The sequence below is a fragment of the Hyperolius riggenbachi genome, chromosome 1 (assembly GCF_040937935.1).
Source record: "Hyperolius riggenbachi isolate aHypRig1 chromosome 1, aHypRig1.pri, whole genome shotgun sequence".
Lineage (NCBI taxonomy): Eukaryota > Metazoa > Chordata > Amphibia > Anura > Hyperoliidae > Hyperolius > Hyperolius riggenbachi.
Genome location: NC_090646.1, coordinates 91,378,240 through 91,386,891, shown reverse-complemented (window position 1 = coordinate 91,386,891; position 8,652 = coordinate 91,378,240).

The following is an 8,652-nucleotide window of genomic DNA, read 5'->3' as shown; positions in this document are numbered from 1 at the left end:
TCTGGAGTCCAGATACGGCTCACATGGCATATGCTGGAGAGGTTTTGGCCACATATCTGAAGAAGTGATTCATCAGCCATCTTTAATGTTTTAAGACCAACATATGGAATTTCCTGTATTATTAGGTGGCAGATTTTCTCAAAACTGTGTTGTCGTTCACTATTTCCCTAAAACATTTTACAGCTTAAAGTGAACCTGTATACAATAAGACATATAAACAATGGCCACAATGCTCGTCGTCTAAGTGCTGTCCAATCGAGTGAATAGACACCTGTTGGCACGATCGTTTACCTCACTCGTGCAAAGGCCATGATCGATTGCATGGTTTCCTGTCATCTCATATTTCCCTGGATGCCACATGTAGCTAGGGATGGACCTACCATAAAGCCACCTGAATCCCGTGATTCAGGCAGCAAAATTTAGGGTGTGGCATTTGGACAAACAGTTGGACACCTGGCACCTTCCTCCTCTCTGCTCTCCTGCCCGCCTTCCTGGCATAAACACTACCCTTCTCATCCACACATCTCCTGAATCCCTGACCTCATTCAACTGGTGGCACCTCCCGTGACCAATCAGGCAGGGGGGTGCTGGCACCAGATAAGCCAATCACAGCTGCCTGCTGCTCCATTTGCTAACTGGTGCAGATGGTCTCGCAGGTAGGACCACAGTACCGTCATTGGGCCAATCACTGCACTCGATCAGTAGCAGTGACATCTGATAGGTCACAGCTACTGACTGACTGCATTGATTGGCCCAATGATGGTGCCATGGTCCCTCCCATGAGACCATCGGCACCGGTTAGCAAACGGAGCAGTGGGCAGCTGTGATTGGCCGGTCTGGTGACTGTTAATGGCAAGGTTCTCAAACATGGGACACTTGGTCACTGAGATTAATATTCAGGAAAGTGGGTGGATTCAACAACATCCAATCAAAATTCATCATTGATTTTCAAAGGAAATATTTAAATTGCTGCCATTCTTACAATGTTCATGGCAGAGGCCTCAAACCAGCTTCAGTCAGTCATTGGGTGACTGGGATTCAAATTCAGAAAAGGAGGCGGAACCACAAACAGCCAATCAGATTTGTTTGATTAATAAACTGCCTCCATTCTCACATTCTTGATGCTAAGGACCCCAAAGCTCACAAGCTTGGTCATTGAGTGACTGTGTTAAGGTTAGAAAAAGTGGGCGGAGCCAACAACCACCAAATACATTCCCTAGCAATGTTGGTTCTACAGCTATAAACATCACATAGTGTGGTTTATTCACAAAACTTTCCTCATTACTTATCTTGCCTTATCGGCTTTTCTTTTTTATCATATTTATGTAAATCCTTTTAGAGAAAACCCGAGCAAAGGAAAGGGGGCTTGCAGATTTACTTACTGGGGCTTCTTCCAGCCCCCCTGCAGTCTATTAGGTTGTCCAGTGTCCTTCCAATCCACTCCAATATGCTGATGTCCTTCTCTGAAAGTTTGCCTTCTGCACATGCATGGACCGGGCTGCATCACAAGCTTTTTGCCAGGAGCATTCTGTGCATGCGCGGTTTAAGTCTTTGTGAACTGTACATGAGTAGAATGCGCATGCGATTTGGGAGCACGATAAGGGAGGCAGAAACTCCAGGTCAGTAAAACACCCCTTTTCCCCCCTGGCTCTGGTATCCTTTAAGCACCCACCTACCCCTCCCCCCCCACCCCCCCAAAAATAAGACGAGAAATGAATTAAGAGTGGATCTAAACCCTTGCACAGGACAGAAGGAAAACAGAGAGAAATGCACGCTGTATGTATTTAGACCCTCATTTGTGTATAAACACAAGATGTAATCTGATCTCTCCCATGTCACATGACTGCCTATGGCAAATAAGGCCATTTGAAAGCACAGGATGCTAACAATATGTCTGCTTCCATGGCTCAGGAAGTAGAAACAGTGCAGATTTATTTTAAGATTTGTATCAGCTGTAACTAAGAAATGTTTTTTGGTTTAAAGGTTATTATGCTGTTGTGTATCTTTTAGAGCAGAGAAGACTTCTGAGTTCCGGTCCTCTTTAAGTTAATCAGGAACAACTTGTTTTGAGTGATTTGTTTTATTTGGAAATGCTGAAATATTATTTTATAGATAAAGTAAGAGGTAGGTAAGGAGGGATAACTCCTGAGATAAATTTTCTGAATCAACCCTTTTATGTGATGCTGGTCAGATCCAACCAAGATGATTATTACTTTGGCTGGACCGGTATAAACAAACGTGGAAAACTTTTACAAAACTAATCTGCCTACAACAAAGATCATGCATACACAGATCACATTTCAGGGCTGAAGACTGTGAATAAAACCCCAGGGCAGAGTTCACAATCAGTTTATCTGACATAAGGATAATCTGCCTCATGCTGATATCTGAAAGAGTTGTGGCATATGGGATACTTCAGCTGCTACATTCCTACTTAGTAAACACCTCTGTGATGTCCACGATTAATAACAACCAAAAATAGCTTTCGCGTGATGCAAAAGAAGTGCGGTAATTATCAATAAATGCACTGCGGAGTCTGCATTACGTTACAGCCACAGACGCAGCCAAGTTTCACAGTTACAGCTCAAAACATAACATATAACCCGTGGTTCTGTGAGATGTGAGCTGACAAGTCAGGTTCATGCACATCATCTTCTGCATGACCCGTCTATGCGCCCCACTTCTCTATCCTTTTCTTACTCTCATTTACAAGGGATGACATGGGATAGCATCACTGCTCTCTGTCAGCAGACTTCAACATAAGTGTCTGTATAGCCTGTGTATTTATATGAGAAGAGAAGGAGGTGTGTTCTCTGTCCCTTGTTTATGTTAGAAGTTGGATACCCAGAAAGGGGCACTACAGGGAAAAAGTGTAAAATTTTAGATATGTTCAAACATATAAAAATAAGAAGTACATTTTTTCCAGAGTAAAATGAGCCATAAATTACTTTTCTCCTATGTTGCTGTCACTTACAGTAGGTAGTTGAAATCTGACAGAAGTGACAGGTTTTGGACTAGTCCATCTCTTTATAGGGGATTCTCAGGGATATATTTATTTTCAAGAGCACATAGTGAATGGCAGTTGCTCTGTCCAACTGCCAAAAACCGGTGTGGGGAGCAGGGAAGCTGGCCAGCATCATTGTTTAAATCCTTGTTAGGGAATATCTTTATGAAGAATAAAAGCCTTGCTGAGAATCCTCTATAAAAGAGATGGACTAGTCCAAAATCTGTCGCTTCTGTCAGATTTCTACTGCCTACTGTTAATGACAGAAAGATAGGAGAAAAGTAATGTATGGCTCATTTTACTCTGGAAAAAAAAATGTACTTCTTATTTGTATATGTTTGCACATATTTTACATTTTACAGTTTTGCACTGTAGTGCCCCTTTAAAGAGGAACTTTACCAAAATACAGTAGTAGGGAAAAACAAATAAATCAAGACATTGCAAAGTGAGAATTTAAAAAAAGTAGAAGCTAGATTTACAAATGATAGATACACGCTGTGTCACTAATTTATGTAGCTTGATCACCGTAAGCCAGCGGGTCATTTTCTTTATTACTGGCAGACAAGAAAAAACCCACACAGCACCAACTAGCATTATCTATAAAGACATCCACTAACAATGCGATAGGCTAAAAGTAGAGTGACCAGACGTCCCGGATTGCCCGGGACGCGTCCCGGATTCGGGGTCCGCTGTCCCAGGCAGCATGAGGTCCCGGGAAACGTCCCACTTTCAGCAGCGGGACGTCCCGGCCTCGGGACTCTGGCCACTCTCTCCGCATGAACTGGCAGCGGCGTCTATAGACGCCGTGCCAGTTCATTGCCTGCAGCCCCGCTCCAGCCTCTTCTTCCGGTGTCTGCTCCGACACCGGCAGGCGAGCAGGGCTACGGCAAGATGGCCTGGTGAAATGTTTGCCCGCAGTGCGTTTCCTTTCTGGTGAAATGTTTGCCCGCATTGCGTTTCTTACCTGGTGAAATGTTTGCCCGCATTGCGTTTCTTGCCTGGTGAAATGTTTGCCCGCAGTGCGTTTCTTGCCTGGTGAAATGTTTGCACGCAGTGCGTTTCCTTTCTGGTGAAATGTTTGCCCGCATTGCGTTTCTTACCTGGTGAAATGTTTGCCCGCAGTGCGTTTCTTGCCTGGTGAAATGTTTGCCCGCAGTGCGTTTCTTGCCTGGTGAAATGTTTGCCCGCAGTGCGTTTCTTGCCTGGTGAAATGTTTGCCCGCAGTGCGTTTCTTGCCTGGTGAAATGTTTGTCCGCAGCGCGTTTCTTGCCTGGTGAAATGTTTGCCCGCATTGCGTTTCTTTTCTGGTGAAATGTTTGCCCGCATTGCGTTTATTTTGTACTGACATGTTGCCCGCATTGCGTTTATTTTGTACTGACATGCTTGCCCGCATTGCGTTTATTTTGTACTGACATGTTTGCCCGCATTGCATTTATTTTATACTGACATGTTTGCCCGCATTGCATTTATTTTATACTGACATGTTGCCCGCATTGCGGTTATTTTGTGCTGACATGTTGCCTATTGCGTTTATTTTCTGGTGTCCGGGGTAACTGTTACTGCATTTATTATTTAATGGTCATATAGAGTGACCAGACGTCCCAGGTGCCAGGTGAGTAAATGCTTTCTTTTCCAGGTGAACTTTGCCCGCATTACGTTTCTTGCCTGGTGAAATGTTTGCCCGCATTACGTTTCTTGCCTGGTGAAATGTTTGCCCGCAGTGCGTTTCTTGCCTGGTGAAATGTTTGCCCGCAGTGCGTTTCTTGCCTGGTGAAATGTTTGCCCGCAGTGCGTTTCTTGCCTGGTGAAATGTTTGCCCGCATTACGTTTCTTGCCTGGTGAAATGTTTGCCCGCAGTGCGTTTCTTGCCTGGTGAAATGTTTGCCCGCAGTGCGTTTCTTGCCTGGTGAAATGTTTGCCCGCAGTGCGTTTCTTACCTTGTGAAATGTTTGCCCGCAGTGCGTTTCTTACCTGGTGAAATGTTTGCCCGCATTACGTTTCTTGCCTGGTGAAATGTTTGCCCGCAGTGCGTTTATTGCCTGGTGAAATGTTTGCCCGCAGTGCGTTTCCTTTCTGGTGAAATGTTTGCCCGCATTGCGTTTCTTACCTGGTGAAATGTTTGCCCGCAGTGCGTTTCCTTTCTGGTGAAATGTTTGCCCGCATTGCGTTTCTTACCTGGTGAAATGTTTGCCCGCATTGCGTTTGTTGCCTGGTGAAATGTTTGCCCGCAGTGCGTTTCCTTTCTGGTGAAATGTTTGCCCGCAGTGCGTTTCTTGCCTGGTGAAATGTTTGCCCGCAGTGCGTTTCCTTTCTGGTGAAATGTTTGCCCGCAGTGCGTTTCTTGCCTGGTGAAATGTTTGCCCGCAGTGCGTTTCTTGCCTGGTGAAATGTTTGCCCGCAGTGCGTTTCCTTTCTGGTGAAATGTTTGCCCGCAGTGCGTTTCTTGCCTGGTGAAATGTTTGCCCGCAGTGCGTTTCCTTTCTGGTGAAATGTTTGCCCGCATTGCGTTTCTTACCTGGTGAAATGTTTGCCCGCAGTGCGTTTCTTGCCTGGTGAAATGTTTGCCCGCAGTGCGTTTCTTGCCTGGTGAAATGTTTGCCCGCAGTGCGTTTCTTGCCTGGTGAAATGTTTGCCCGCAGTGCGTTTCTTGCCTGGTGAAATGTTTGCCCGCATTGCGTTTCTTTTCTGGTGAAATGTTTGCCCGCATTGCGTTTATTTTGTACTGACATGTTGCCCGCATTGCGTTTATTTTGTACTGACATGTTTGCCCACATTGCGTTTATTTTGTACTGACATGCTTGCCCGCATTGCGTTTATTTTGTACTGACATGTTTGCCCGCATTGCATTTATTTTATACTGACATGTTTGCCCGCATTGCATTTATTTTATACTGACATGTTGCCCGCATTGCGGTTATTTTGTGCTGACATGTTGCCTATTGCGTTTATTTTCTGGTGTCCGGGGTAACTGTTACTGCATTTATTATTTAATGGTCATATAGAGTGACCAGACGTCCCGGATTGCCCGGGACGCGTCCCGGATTTGGGGTCCGCTGTCCCAGGCAGCATGAGGTCCCGGGAAACGTCCCGCTTTCAGCAACGGGACGTCCCGGCCTCGGGACTCTGGCCACTCTCTCCGCATGAACTGGCAGCGGCGTCTATAGACGCCGTGCCAGTTCATTGCCTGCAGCCCCGCTCCAGCCTCCTCTTCCGGTGTCTGCTCCGACACCGGCAGGCGAGCAGGGCTACGGCAAGATGGCTGCCGAAGCCCTGTACTGGAGACTATGTGTCTCCAGTACAGGGCTTCGGGCGCCATCTTGCCGTAGCCCTGTCAGCGCGGGAGACCAGAGCAGGAGGAACAAGACGGTCCCGGGACGGAGCAGCGCGCCAGAGGAGACTTCTGCCAGGTGAGTAAATGCTTTCTTTTCCAGGTGAACTTTGCCCGCATTACGTTTCTTGCCTGGTGAAATGTTTGCCCGCAGTGCGTTTCTTGCCTGGTGAAATGTTTGCCCGCAGTGCGTTTCTTGCCTGGTGAAATGTTTGCCCGCATTACGTTTCTTGCCTGGTGAAATGTTTGCCCGCAGTGCGTTTTTTGCCTGGTGAAATGTTTGCCCGCAGTGCGTTTCTTGCCTGGTGAAATGTTTGCCCGCAGTGCGTTTCTTGCCTGGTGTAATGTTTGCCCGCATTACGTTTCTTGCCTGGTGAAATGTTTGCCTGCAGTGCGTTTCTTGCCTGGTGAAATGTTTGCCCGCAGTGCGTTTCCTTTCTGGTGAAATGTTTGCCCGCATTGCGTTTCTTACCTGGTGAAATGTTTGCCCGCAGTGCGTTTCCTTTCTGGTGAAATGTTTGCCCGCATTGCGTTTCTTACCTGGTGAAAAGTTTGCCCGCATTGCGTTTGTTGCCTGGTGAAATGTTTGCCCGCAGTGCGTTTCCTTTCTGGTGAAATGTTTGCCCGCAGTGCGTTTCTTGCCTGGTGAAATGTTTGCCCGCAGTGCGTTTCCTTTCTGGTGAAATGTTTGCCCGCATTGCGTTTCTTACCTGGTGAAATGTTTGCCCGCAGTGCGTTTCTTGCCTGGTGAAATGTTTGCCCGCAGTGCGTTTCTTGCCTGGTGAAATGTTTGCCCGCAGTGCGTTTCTTGCCTGGTGAAATGTTTGCCCGCAGTGCGTTTCTTGCCTGGTGAAATGTTTGCCCGCAGTGCGTTTCTTGCCTGGTGAAATGTTTGCCTGCATTGCGTTTCTTTTCTGGTGAAATGTTTGCCCGCATTGCGTTTATTTTGTACTGACATGCTTGCCCGCATTGCGTTTATTTTGTACTGACATGTTTGCCCGCATTGCATTTATTTTATACTGACATGTTTGCCCGCATTGCATTTATTTTATACTGACATGTTGCCAGCATTGCGGTTATTTTGTGCTGACATGTTGCCTATTGCGTTTATTTTCTGGTGTCCGGGGTAACTGTTACCGCATTTATTATTTAATGGTCATAGATGGCTATGTTTGCTGCTTTGTGGTTACGGTATACTATTAGCATCACACAGTTTCTGCACACCCATGATGCAAAGTCTCGTTTGTCCACATCATGGCGTAAACACTGCTTTCTTATGCCTCGCTGTTACATCATTACGTTAGCTCCGCCCATACAATGTCATGACCACGCCCATTTTTCGACGCGGCGCGCTGAGCGCGCCGCAGCCCCCCCGCCCCCGGTGTTGCGCGCTCCTCAGTCCTCCCCACTTTGCGCCGTGCGCGCCGCCCCCCCCCCCCCCCCCCATGCCCCCCTCCCCGTCCCAGGTTGGACCCACAAAAATCTGGTCACTCTACTAAAAGGCTATATAAATATAACCTATATACACACACACATGGAGATGCTGCTTGCTTGGCAGTTAGAAACAGTAGGTCCTGACATCTCTCTGTGGGAGGGGTTTCACCACAATATCAGCTATACAGACATCCCAATGATCTATTCTGTAAAAGGTAAAGATTTCTCAAGTTAAAGGAGAGAGTGGCCTCAATTCACTAAGATCATGCTGGAGATAATAAGGCAAGAGAAAACGTACCACCACACAGTGAGAGAGTTAGCTTATCTCTTGATTCCTTAAGTTACCTCCTCTGTAGTTATTTTCACACGCAGATAATTAACAGCCTGTCTTTAACTTTAGAATTCTGGAGTTCTTTTAAGCATTGAAGAGTTCATTAAAAGACAGAAGGGTTAACTTTAGGTTTGCCTGAGGTAAAATGTTTCCTGAATACTACATGCCTCGTCACCATGGTGATAACTATAGAAAAGTTATTAAAGACAGGAGATAAGCTTAGTGAATTTAGTCTAGTGCCTACTGACTGGGATTAAGTTCAATCCTGAGTAAAAATGTTGTGCAATGTACTGCAAGTAATCTAATAGCACAGCAAATATTGCACTTTTATAAAGGAAGATAATTGCAGATCATCACTTCCAGCACATAAGTAGAAGGCGAGTATGCAAATAGTTCCTCTATACCATTGTAGGCCAAACATTCATCCCTAACCACTGGTTTATAGCAGACATAAAGACTTGCATAGCGTAATTTATTCAAACATAACATATTTTAATCAGCCATCAAATTTGGCCCGCAAGCGGTTTCCCCACTTAGCATTATGTTTGGCCACTC